The following is a 13916-nucleotide window of genomic DNA, read 5'->3' as shown; positions in this document are numbered from 1 at the left end:
TTTGTATTCTGAACAATTGTAAACGTACAAATATTTCAAAATTATACAAGTCTAGAAACTTTCTTCAGTATATTAATGTTGACCTTTTCTGTTTCTTCCCATGCCAGTTTATGAAGTTTCTGTTGATTCTAAAGTAAGAACTTGGCTGTGTAGTCCAAAAGTACCAAGAACCTCTGGCCTGCATGATCTAAGATAAATGGAAGTTTGAGCAACTAACATGATTTTGACAAAAACATAATTTTTTGTTAAAAGAGCCCTGTAGCTATATAAAGAAGCTGTTTATATTAACGCTAAAATCAACAACAATAATAGTAACAAATATTTACTAAATGCAAGACACTGTGCCTAGTATTTTACTTATATTTTCTCATTTAATACTTCCAAAAATCCCATGGAGAGAGCTACTGTTCTTATGCTCATTTTTAAAAAATGTATTTTATTGAGGTATAGTTGATTTACAATGTTGTATTAATTTCTGCTATACAGCAAAGTGATTCAGTTATACATTTATATATATATTTATATACATTGTTTTTAATATTATTTTTCATTATGTTTATTACAGGATATTGAATATAATTCCCTGTGTTGTACAGTAGGACCGTTTTGTTTATCCATTCTACATATAATAGTTTGCATCTGCTAATATCATGTTCATTTTATAGATGGGGGAACTGGGAAAATTATGGAATTTGCCAAGATAACAAGCTAGTGAGTAGCAGAATTTGAGATTGGAACCAGGCAGTCTTAACCACTCCTTCAACCAGATAACATAGAACAGTTATTAGAAAATTGGAAAAGTATGCGTTTGTGTGAATTCAGTTCTCAGTAGAATGGTCTGTGTATTTGTTGGCCGATAGCATGATCAGCACCATATATGCTTTGGAAATGCTGCTTGCCAAGCATGGAAAAGTAAAATATTTGTCCTTGCTCTTCTGTTCCCAAGACAGATTTTATTAATTTCCACTAACATGTTAAGATAGTAATACTAAAAAAATGAAACATAATCAAACCATTAGGTTAAGAGTCTACACAGGCATGACTCACCAATTTTCTGAACTGATGGTAGAAATTAATGGGTCAATGGACTTTAACCACTGCATGAAAACAACCCAACATACCCTTGTAAATCATTGTTGAACTCATTACTCATTACAGATTGTACTTCTCATTTTCATGCCACATGTAAAATCTTGGCAAGATTTGCCTGACATTCAAACCGACTCGTCTCACTCTAGCATCACACTTTTCTGGTGTCAGCCCGCTGCAGGTGTTTCTCTATCACAGTGGATAATTACATCAAACAAAGACAAGAAAAATTCTAAAGCTGACAAAACCACACATCTGAAATCTGTATTTCCTACCTCTTGGGAAATTAAAATCTACAAGTGTAGGGGCTTCAGTGCCCATGTCTTGGGGCCATTCTAGGTTTATAAAGAAAAGATCTTTTCTTTGCAAGCCCACAGATTGCAATAATACAGGAAATTAAGCTATATTTATAGACTGGACACCAGCACGCCGGCATGCTTTCTTAGCTCTCTGAATCTCCCAACAAAAACAAAAACACTAGCAATCAAAAGGGTGAGCAAGAAATGACAAGTGTTTTGACAGCTCTAGAATACTTTGAGGTATTTTTAGCATATTTCTGAGTCGTATTAGCTTAACCTGTAATAGAATATAAATGAGCCCATATGGCACAGATGTAATTATGTTCCATGCGAGAAATCCCTGTGGTAGGTTGGGGAGGGGGGCCGGGGGAGAAGAATACACCAGCCCCACCTCCCTCCCCACCCTCTCCCCCTCACCACGTGTGCCTTCTGGAGGGCATGATTTACACATCATTTGCATTGAGAAGAATATGAAGAAACACAATGCTAACAACACGGGACTAAAAAGGGCAAGCGAAAAATTGGGGATCCCTAGGGGTGCTGCTCTCTGTGACTGACATCCAGTTAGGAGCAGAGGCAACTTCCCCTCGGGATCGCAGTTGATGAAGCGATCTTTGATTATGTGGGCACAGCAATCATAAGGCGTAATTATTATTACTGCAAGAGAGTGGGCAACACATCTCTGGGGAAAGCCTCTGTCACAGACACTTTGCTGACGCATGCTGGAAGCAAATGTTCTCCCAAGGATCATTTTCATTCCAACCTGATATTTAGCTGAAGCGTCTTTGACTACCAGTCATGAAACATTAAATATAGATTAGAGCCAGAGAGATGTTGAAAGTTGAAATTCACCGGAGGTGCACACTTGTGTCCTTGAGAAACAACCCGAATGCCGTCCAGATGTTGCAGCAGCAAGGCAGAAAGGTCCCAAGCTGCAAGGAGGCCACAACAGAGGAGAGGGGGGATGTTTAGCATTCCACCAGGCTTCTGTTCGGTTTATTTGTACTACATTAATGTAGCAGAGAATCCTAACAGGCTGTTAGTGGTAGATGTTGCAAAGTGTTCACTGTCCGGAAAGAACGAAGAAATGCTTCTGTGCCAGGGAAGGGAGTAATTCAAAGCACGTAATTGATTTTCTACAGTTTCAAACTGTGATAAGACTAAGGCCTAGCAACAGAAACATGTGTTAGCATTTTTTTGTCTGTGTTACTCAATGAATCCACAAAAAAGAGCACCCCCAAAACTCGTAGATGGTTAACTGGCTTTGAACATCTCACTAGATATTAACAGACACTTGCAGTGGAATTTGGAATAAAGTGGCCGGCTTTGGAACAGTTTGCAGAAGGGCAGCTGTGCTGTGCCAAGCAAAATCCATCCCCCAGGTGTGTGATGGGAACACCTCTTCCATTTCCTCAATGAATTGCGAGAGAGAGCTGCGTTTGCACTTGAGGCTTTCCATGTGCCCCCCTTCACCCACTTTTGAGAACAGGAATCAGAGGGAGACTCTGGCACAAGCTCGAAGCATGTAATTGGCATATTCAGGCAACACTCTTGCTTCCTAGCAGTCCTAGTAAACTAGAGATATGAAACCAGTCACCTAGAGGCAGGAAATGGAGTTAGAGGAGATAAGGAGGTGGGCGGCAGGCAAGGATAGGAAGTGAGACCCAGGAATTGCTTGCCAATGAGGGCTGACAAGTGCTGGCTTGGATGAACAAAGGATTTTTCATTCCACGGACCTTTAAAAATGGGAGGTACTGGTTAGCTCCTCGGGTCTTTCTTGGAAGCAAAGAGCTGAATTAGATGTCACGCTGACCCCCCCTTTCCAGCTCTAAGATTTTACCTTCCCTTCACAGGATTTCTGAATGTCTCTTCCACCAAAAAATAGGGAAAAACCAAAAGCTTTGTCTGAAGTTGCAACAGTCACTGGGGGTCTCTCATCATTGTGCTTCAGGGCCTAAGGTGATCATTAACGGTCAGCAAGGCAAGTGCCCCGAGGCACAAGAAAATGGAGAGGGGCAGAGCCAGCTCTTACCTTTTAAGCCTCCCTCCCCTAGCTCACGATGGAGGCCCCTTCTGCAAGGCCGATTCTTGTGTTTATACTGATGGCAGGAATAGATTTGTATCGAATAACTTTGAAGTCATGTTAAACAAATGTAATTCACCGTAAAGAGGGGGAACGCCAGTCCCTATGGATCTTTGTTCCATTTATATAAGAACCCTGGAAACTGGGCATAAAAGGAACCTCAGGAAATATTGCCATACTCTATCCAGTGGACAGCCCTTCCTATAACAGTTCTAGGGTGGGGGGTCGAAGGGTGGAATGGGAAATGTTTCACCAGAGAAGAGCCCCTTGAGTTGGATCTTAAACAGAAAAAGGATTTTCCTGGGTGAATGGGGCTGGGGGTGTCGGGTGCTGAATAGGGCATTCCTGTGGTTGGAATGGCACAGGCAGGAACAGAGGCTTGGAGCTGTACATGGTCAGGGAACTGCAAATAGTCTGGTCTGGCTAGCAGGTATTAGTAAGATAGAGGTTAAAATGAGAAACTGGACAGACAGATAGTTGGTGGCCATCCTGAGGTGTCTCCTGCCACTGAAGTGTTCTGCACAGGGGTGGAGAAAGGATTGCACAGAGGTTGTAAGATCAGTTAGATGGGATTACAGTGGTCCAGACGAGAGAGGACAAGTTCCTGAACTAGAGCGGTAACAGTGTGCGTGGAGAATAAAGAATGGGTAGGAGAGAAGTTAAGGCCACTGGACTCAGTGGCGTTAGAATGTGAGGGATGAGGGAAAGGAGGCATCTAGGATGATTTGCAGGAGGAGTGAGCAAATAATCTCCAAATCATTTGAATTACATCTCCAAATTGATTTTGGGGTTACTGGGGTAGCAGTTTTATGTTCTTGTGTTTTACTTTTATTTGATTTGGGGGAGGGGCTTGATTTGGAATTTCCTGGGTATCTCCTCAGTGGGCGGCAGAGGGAAGGCACATAGAGGAAGGGCTGGGAAGGGGGCATCTGTGCCGGGAGCCTGGGGATTGTGAACAGAGGAGAAAGGGTGTCACTGATAGACCCTTTGGGGAAAGTAACATGACAAAGTGTATTGAAAGTCTTTAAAATTTTTGTGTCTTTTGACCCAACAAATTATACTTGTAGGAATCTATTTTAAGGAAATGACCCAAACTACTCAAACTCTCTGTAAATGTTCACCTCAGCATTTTTATAATGGGAGAAATTCTAAATGATCGATAATCAAGGTATAGTTATATAGTTGCTTTAGAAATAGTAGTTGATACAGTTACACAAGAGAGCAAAATAAGAAGCATAAAAATTAGAAAGGAGGAGGCAAAATAGTCATTATTCACAAATGAGATGGATGTCTATGTAGAAAACTCCAAGAGAATCAACTAAAAACTACTATATATAACAAGAAAATTCAGTAAAATGTCAGGTTACAAGGTTTGTAAAAATGTTCACAGCTTTCTTACATACAATGTGCAATCAGTTAGAAAATATAATAGAATTTTTAAAAAACCTATTTGTCAAGGGGGCAAAACATGACTGAATAAATGAAAAGGTATATCCTAATTGAAATGAATTTAAGTAGCCTATTTAGGGAGAAAAAATGATTCAACAGCATAAGTCAGTTCTCCCTAAACCAATCTCTAAATTTCACAAGTTTCTGAATAAAGATGGGGTTTTTGTTGGTGCTGGTGTTTTTGGGGTGTGTTGTTTCGTTTTGCTTTTGAATAGGAAAAGTGATTCTAAAGTTCATGGGAAGGGGAGAAGTCATTCAACAATAGCCTGGACATTTTTTTAAATTAAAAAATTAACACTAGTCTTATCTGCCATAATATTACAGTAAATAAAACCCTTGTGCACTGGTAATTAAATACATGGCCAGATCAACAGAAGAGAATTAAGAGTCTAGAAATAGAACCAGATACACACTGGAATTTAGCATCTGATAATAGTCCAGCATTGGTCTGGTCTTAAATTCCAAGGAGGTGATGGCAGACAAAATATTTCAAAATTCAGTGGATTTTGAGTAGTTATTTGCCTGTTGGGGAATATTATAATTTGGTTCCATTTTCACTGAAGTCAGGATGGGGAGTATATTTGTTTCAATACAATTGTTTTTACCAATTGATGTATGTAATTAAATATCTATATGTATTCCCTAAGTTTGTATTTGTATATAACCAGATACCCAGAGAGCAGTATATGTGTGACATTTTTGGGCACCCAGAGAAACAAAGCCCTTACATTATCATCTCTAGCAAAAGGTTTGATAGGTGAGGCATTTAAAACTTCTGGCTAAAATAAGGCTTGGGGATTATTAACGGATTTAATTTCTGCAAGCCAGCCCCATGATACATTACCATGGCTAGCTAAGCATTAACTGGATTTTCCATCCGTTTCCCGTATTGTTGGGCTCAACCTTAACTTGTCAGCTTGGGCAAATCCCTTAACCCCCGTAAGCCTCAGTTTCTTCCTCTGTCAAATCAAGGAGTTAGGAGAATTGATCCCTCCAGGCCCTTCTCACTCAAAGCTTCTGTTTTTCTGGGTATAGCAACCATTGCCATACCCCGTTGCACTAAGCATTAAGTGAAACAAAAGGAGGAGTGTGTTTAGCTAAAAACTGTGTGGACATTTTAGGGAAAGTTGTTACCAGTTAGGAACAATGGTTTCCAAGCTTTTTTGAGCCTGCAATTCTGTGTTGTTTTTTCTTTAAGAACATTTGTCTCAATATTTGTAAATACACTTACTTATAAATTATACACATTTATTGCTATATATGTGTGTGTATATTTATGTATATATGTGTTAAGGTATACTGTGGGAAGATATTATGTTCATTTAAACACATCCAAAAATATAAAACTAAAAATCCTAATATTTTCTTCCTTGTATATATCCTCTAGAACTGCTGGTTTAGAGAATAAAATTACTTTACACTTCAATTAGTATATTTAATAGAGAACAAGCTGGTAGAACCCAGAAGGTTTTTCTATTTAATGGCAAAAAGAAAAAATACTCAAAACAATTTTGTTTTTCAGCTTGCCAGATGCTACCAATTAATTTGTGGTTGAGAGGCAGCCAAGTATGGTTTAAAAATTATCTTTGAATCTGAAGTCAGAAAACCATGTTTTGAAGCCCCATCTCCGGGGACTTCTACCACTCTCCTTGCATCTTAATGCTTTGTGCCATAGTTTCTTCATGTATTAAATAGAGTTAATATTACATGCCCTACGTAGCTCACAGAGTTATTGTGACCAAATAGATTATATAGATAATATATATAATATATACATTGCATTATACACATGTGAAGTATAAGAATTATTATTATCAAGTGCACAAATAGTATAAATTCCAAACCAACTTAACCTTCTACAACTGACCTGAGTCTTACATACATGTAACCTAACCAGAGAGTACCATGAACAGTATCCTTACGTTGAAAACCTCCTGAGAATAATGCTGACCTTCTCATCTTTGTAACATGATTTGTTCCCAGGTAGACAATAGGTATTTTGGTAATAGGGGCCCCCTACCTGTTCTGCTCACATCCTGCTCCCCCAGCCCCTCAATCTTAGCCACCCAGTGGCTGTCCGCTTACCATGCTCCCCCTGGCAGGATGGGACTACCCCTTCCTGGACACTGTCCCATGCTCTGATGCTCTCTGTGCCCCATTATCAAATTTACCTGCCCTGTGGCCCCTTCTCTCAGAACTTTGCCATCTCCTCACCAAGAGAACAGCATCCCTGGGCAGATGATATCAATCCCGATTACTGATGATAGGTTAATACATCAGACTCAGAGTCAGTGGACTGGCAGCCCACATGCTCTCATATACAGATTCAACTCCAGCTTTATTTGCATGTCTGGGAGCAGTAGGGAGCTAAGTCGCCACATCTCATCTCCCTCATAAAGGCAGTTGTTCAAGGAAATGGGCTGGGACAATGGCATAGTTCTATCCGTACCGGCCCTATGGATGGAGGAAGAGTCCAATTTCCAACGCCGAAATTTTTTTAAAATTATAAAAGTCATTTGAAAAGAGCTTAAGCCAAACAAGTACACTTTGCAGTGGAAACTTCTCGCTACATGTTAGAACTCACGAAAGAGAAAACCTCAACCTAGTTTAAAAAAAAAGAAGTCAACTTTGTGAATTAGGAACAAAGTAAATTAGGATCCTGATCTCCTGGGCACTCTAAAGAAGTTTTCTACCATTAATGTCTTGACAGGACTGACGTGGGCCAGCTATGATCAGAAGCATTGTGTTTCTAAACTGGACCCCCATAAAAACATCCTTTTGGACCTTAAAAGACTACTATCCCAAAGAGAAGACAAAGCACAGAGTAAAATCGAATAGCGGAAGGGAGGCATATACCATGACTGCTGGGACAGTGTGACCATTCTGAGCAAGGTAGGCCACTTTGGGGTTGCCAGGGGGTGAAGAATAATTGACAGACAATAATTCTACAGACATAATTTTCTAGACTGTAATGTGGTGTCAGGAAGTGGGGTACTGGGGTCAACATAACAATGTAAGTATTATGCTTCTATCTTTGCCCTGTCACTCTTGGGAGACCTCATTCCCCTTACTTCATTTAGATGTGTAAGTTATATAATTTTATATATTTTTCTGATTTAAAAAAATACATGTTTAGGGTAAAACTGCAAACATTACAAAACTAAAAGAGTGGAAGTGACAGTTCCTAGGAGGAACTACATGTGACTGTACGTTGCAGTTTGTCCAGGATGGTCTTATTTTACATCTGTTGTCTTGGCATAATTAGCAACATACCCTTCATTCTCAAAGTCATCCCTGTTTGGATGACAAATTACCTGTTACCTATTCATACTCACACTCTAGACTTACGTATGTTAACTCTTTCAGTCCATTTTCAAAATTCACTCTCACCCAGGAATTTCAAGAGCTCTAAAAGGTGTCTCACATGTACTCAAGACCATGACCTTCACTGCTCTTGTAAGATGCCCACCATTTTCCTCTTCCTGAGATGTGCTTCTGAATCTTGCAGCATTGAAACTTTCCTACAACCCCTCTGCTGCCCCATTGGCACTGGGCCACTTCCATTTAATGTCAAAACCAGTCAGTTCCACCTGCACTGATGCTGCTGTAACGTGATAGCTCTAAGTGAACCAAATTGACAAGTGGCCAAAGAGCCAACCCTTTCAGCAACATGAAGTCGCGATGAACATCTCCAGTGCGTAGGGCACCCCCTTCATGGTAATGCTCTGTCAATGCAGTGGGGAAACGTGATACTAGTGTCTTTCACAGCTTTTAAATGAAAACAGCACTCTTAGTGTTCATTCTCGGGCTTCCTTCTTGGTAGGCTTTAGGGAGGATTACATGGGGATCCATCCAAGGGCAGTACACTTATACGTCCCACTCCAAAAACTCTGGCACTAGTTTTCCACCAAGCTGGAGGATTTGACTCTCAGCCTAAGATGAGCTGTTTTCCAGGAGGTGTCTTGGTTCTCATTAAAACAAAATCCCGATGGTGCCCTAGCTATGCAGTGTGATCTTACTTGCCACATGCAAGTATTTCTTAATCTATTTAAACCCTTGGTCCCCTTTCTCTTTACCTTTTTTCTCATTTGTTTCCCTCCCTGTCCCACCTTTTCTTGACAGTTTTCCAAGCCCTGTGGTTTTTTGTTAGTGTAAAGTTTGTTCATTTTGTTAATTCTCATACTTTTTATTATTTTTTTATGGTGGTGGAAGAAAGTACGGGGAAATATCTTTCTTGTCAAATGACATCTCTTTTCAACTGTAAAGTAATAGAGAACAGGATCATGTCATAGCACAGACTCAGCACCACATGCATATGAATCCTTAATAATTGAGTTTCTGTTTCTGAAAATGCAACTGAGAATTTATAATAAATTCTTCATATTATTAACTTTTTAACAACATGAATATAGATGTCAAGATATTAAAAATATTGGGTTTGGGAAATAGCGATGTATTTTCTTTTTCATGACAACTGATAGCTGACCAAAGGGAAAGAGAGCAGACAAGAACAGTATTTTTGTGTCTCTTTAGCATCTGCTAACGGAAAGCTTACTTTTCATTAGGGCTGCTTTATGTTAAGAAGTAAATCATACCTGAAAAACTTCAGTTTGGGTAGTTTTCCACGTTTTACATTTTTCTGCTTTGGTGTTCCAGAAGTTTGTCTCATCAGTTAGCTGAAACCCCTTGAATTGTACCTAAGATGCCCCAACTTTGAAATTCAGCATTGCAGCCTACAGTTGTGTAGACATTTCAGGGCAACAAATATGCTTAAATTCCAAATTGACATTTTGTTTATTGATCAATTATTATATTCCACATTTTAGGAGGTTTTAAATTTTGCTGAATGTGAGTCATTATTTGATTAGCTTATGGCAACCGGAAATGCTGTTATTAGAGAAATAATCTGATCTGCCGATTGCTTTACCTTCCCTGAAATAATGTCTCTTGTTATTTTGAGATAGCATATACCCCCTCTTGTTAGTGACTGATCCAGTGATGGAACCACACAAAAGAATATAGTATTTGTAAATATTATATAATTGATCTAAAGTAGATTTGATTCAAATAAAATTTTAGTCAGGCAGTGTGCTAAGCAATTGATATATTGAGTAAAATATAAATATTGAGACTTTAGACTGGTAAGGGATAGAGACAGTGATACAAACTATGACGTGAGATGTGATGAGCTCTATGTTAGTGAATGTACAGGATGCTATTGGAGTGCGTAGCTGGGACACATAGAAAGTCTGTAGGCGTCAGGGAGATATTAGGCAGAGGACATATATATTAAATGATGACATATATATTAAATGATGACATATTTTTCCAGAGCTATCTAAAGCTTTGGTGATGGGTGGAGGGAGAGAGGAATGTAGTTTTTTAGAATCTTGAATTAGAAGAATAAAAACTTCCCAATAAATAATTAGACATGCTGGATATTTTTTTCTTTGGCACTAAATACACAATTGCATTAAAAAGGCTAATGCACATATTTCACATTATCCTCCCATACACAGATGACATCAAACTGGTTGATAGAGTAGATGTGACAGATGACAGAATTAAAACTGAGATTCTTCGTTTTGGTCTGGCAAGATAAAGTTCTCTTTTCCTGCAGGAAACAAGATTACATTTATCAGGGATACAAATAAAGGCTTACATTTAGATTAGAAAGTGAAAGCCGAGGAAAACCTGGTTTCCAGAGCCGATGGGCACTCTGTACGCCGAAGGGCTAAAATCTGGAAAAGGTTTTTTTCATTCTGGGATCACTTCTAAAGAGGGACAGTGACAAACCAATGTGCATCCACGGCAGGGTGAGAAGTCAGGAGTGACTGACAAAATCAACCTGACACACCACCCTTTGCTGAGTACCTGCTTTGTGCCAGGCACTGGGGATGTGAAAATGAAGACACTTCCCTCCTGTGAAGCCCATCACTGTCCACCGGGGAAGACCAACACCGAAACGAATCACGTCCATAAAGGAAAATTAATTCTGTCTGGGGGTATTAAGGACCTAGCAAGAAAAAAATCACATATGACTTTGGCCTTGAAGACTGCTGTTTGAATTTCCTCAGCGGAAAAGGAGGGCAGGACAAAGAGAGAGTGTAGATAAGGCTTTGCTGGGCAGAAGGAACTTAGAGGCAGGTGTTAGCTCTTCTACCATCTGGAGTAGTCAGCAACGGGAGGGACTGCATCAGGATTCAGCATCTCCTTGACATTGGAGGGCTCGTGCCGAGAATAGATAATGACTCTTTGGTAGTCAGTAATGGATGGATTCTATCTTGTTTTTAACTGTATGAGCATTATGAATTTTACAGTTTATCACTTTACTCTGGCTCCTAGGAAGGTCAAAGACAAAAATTTAATCCTCCTCCAGTGAGTGTACAAAACCTTATAATACACCCATTGCATATTAAAAGTTTCTACTCACCCAATATAGTAAGTTCTATTATTGGATAGTAATGTTTTATATTTTTCTACATTTATGTTTTAATATACATTTTGATAAGCTATATGCATCATTTTATTAATAGAGTTATATATAAAGAAATAAGTAAGCTATGAACTAGTTCTAGAGTCACTTTCCTTTTTCAGTTTATTTTGAGGTATGAAAACTATCATGAACTTCCTTCCTTTTTTACCATTGAATCAATTTCAAAATATGGAAAGAGGCAAAATTGAGGTTGTATAACTTTGAGAAATACCAAAATCCACTGAACTTTATACTTTCTAAAAGGGTAAATTTTATGGTATGTGAATTACATCTCAATAGAAAAAGACTGGAAGAATTAGTTGGAGCAGGTGGAATGTGTAGGAGACAGATCAATTTTATTTTCCTGTAAAAGTCTTTAATCGATGATCACTTTAACCATCTCTATTTATTCAGGCACTTTCTGTTGTAAGTTTCTTTAAAAACCTCATAACCACATGTACCCTTGAAATGTATACAATTTGTTATTTGGAAAGGATGGCTGTTTAATGACTCTTTTTTTTCTTCTTAGTCATGAGCTGTCCCTTGAATCAAGTATTAAGACTACGTATAGGTAATTAATTAGATCTAATATTTATTTTTGAAATTTAATATCCATCTTAGACCACAAAAACATTTTAATAATAAAAATGTTCATCAAAAAATTTCCGGGGGCTTCCCTGGTGGCACAGTGGTTAAGCATCCGCCTGCCAATGCAGGGGACACGGGTTCAATTCCTGCTCCAGGAAGATCCCATATGCCACGGAGCAACTAAGCCCACAACTACTGAGCCCACGCACCACAACTACTGAAGCCCACACGCCTAGAGCCTGTGCTCCGCAACAAGAGAAACCATGACAATGAGAAGCCCGCGCACCGCAACAAAGAGTAGCCCCTGCTTGTCACAACTAGAGAAAAGTCCGGGCACAAACCCAGTGAGCCAAAAGAAAATATAAATAAATAAGTAAATAAAATTTAAATATTGTTTCCCATATTCCCTAGCTCGATGCTAACGTGGCATTCACCCTTCCTGGAGGAGGTATTTCTTCCCAGTATATTCCTAGCACAAAGGAAGAAGCTACTTGAAATTTTCCAAGCTCCAGTAAGTTCTATGGAGTAAAATTACTTCATTCTAAAATGAAGTGGCCGTCCTCTCCTCTGTAACTGTGATTATTCTTCCCTATGAAGCAAGTTCTTAACATGCTTAAGACAACATGAGTTTAGATATCTTAAGGGTTTTTTTTTGTCTTTCTTTAAGTCTTGTAAAATCAGTTGGAATATATTTTAGTCCTGTGTTACTCACATTTCCCAGTTACCTAGATTAATTGATGTGAACAACAATGGTGCTTTGAAGCACTTGAGTACAACAGTGCAAATGATCACATTTCTTAGTTAATGAATGAATTGCTCTTTCATAAGGCTTTGTTTATGGAAACGAATAGAGTATTACCTTGATTAGTGAATTCCCTGGAAAGGAAGGGCCTTCTAAGACGTCAGTTGTACTAAAAACCTAAACAAACAAAATGAGAACGGATGGGAAGCTGAGTTGCCTGAGAGACCTCCATGCTCAGCTTCTGCCAATGGCTGCCCTGCTGAAAGCGAAGAGGCCCAGCCTGGGGGGAACCAGAACCTTTTGAAATCCCTCCTCTGCCTGCCCATCAATCCTCCACCTGCTGCACTGTTTCCTTCTTTGTGTCGCTGTCAGATGCTGTATGTAAGCAAGAGAGAATCTATACACTTCTCCTTTCCTACCTCGTGATCAGTGAACTGATTGGACTCTGAGAGTCTTCTAACTATAAGGATACCTCTAAGTTAATCTCTAGTTATGGAATTAGAGCCCTATCCTCTTTTTTTTTTTTTTTTTTTTTTTTGCGGTACGTGGGCCTCTCACTGTTGTGGCCTCTCCCATTGTGGAGCACGGGCTCCGGACGCGCAGGCTCAGCGGCCATGGCTCACGGGCCCAGCCGATCCGCAGCATGTGGGATCCTCCTGGACTGGGGCACGAACCCGTGTCCCCTGCATCGGCAGGTGGACTCTCCACCACTGCGCCACCAGGGAAGCCCGAGCCCTATCCTTTTTTAAAAACTTAAAAGAATTTTAGACCTGGCCTTGGCGAAGGGCCCATTGGGCACACCAGGCTGACACCTGGCTGTTCTTAATTTAGATCTTTAGGGATAAAGACAGGCAGGATAGGTCGACTCCCTACTGAGAGTTCTAAAAAGCTAGTTCTTATACTTTTCAGGCTCTGAGTCCAGTGAAGTTTCCACACTGTCTTTATAAAAGGAGGTTTGTAGATAGGAAGAAGGGCTAGGGGCTTGTCTTGAAGTTGTGTTTGCTAAACCCTTCATACAAGCTTGAGAAACATCAGTTGTCCCTATCAAAAACTGAGGAAAGGCTGGTGGACCAGAGAGAGGGTCCTACTGGCACTGCCACTTCTGTTTTTGTGGTGACCGGTTCCATCCAAGGTCCCACTGTCTCTACTTGGGTCTGCTATTGTGTTCCTTCTTTAAGCCATTTCTCTTCC

General features: G+C 39.7%; 1 protein-coding gene across 1 annotated transcript in view; it reads left to right on the top strand.

Moving 5' to 3' along the window:
• The window catches only part of MTERF1 (mitochondrial transcription termination factor 1), a 508137-nt gene that overhangs the window by 475980 nt on the left and 18241 nt on the right, over window positions 1-13916 (top strand). The window contains exon 11 of the transcript XR_003431984.1: window positions 7631-7812. The gene's annotated coding sequence lies outside the window, so the exon portion shown is untranslated. The remainder of the gene's footprint in view (window positions 1-7630; window positions 7813-13916) is intronic.

Source organism: Aethalodelphis obliquidens, unplaced genomic scaffold (genome assembly GCF_003676395.1).
Source record: "Aethalodelphis obliquidens isolate GAN/ISIS:26980383/991018 unplaced genomic scaffold, ASM367639v1 scaffold5, whole genome shotgun sequence".
NCBI classification, from domain to species: domain Eukaryota; kingdom Metazoa; phylum Chordata; class Mammalia; order Artiodactyla; family Delphinidae; genus Aethalodelphis; species Aethalodelphis obliquidens.
This window is presented reverse-complemented; position numbering and strand designations above follow the sequence as displayed.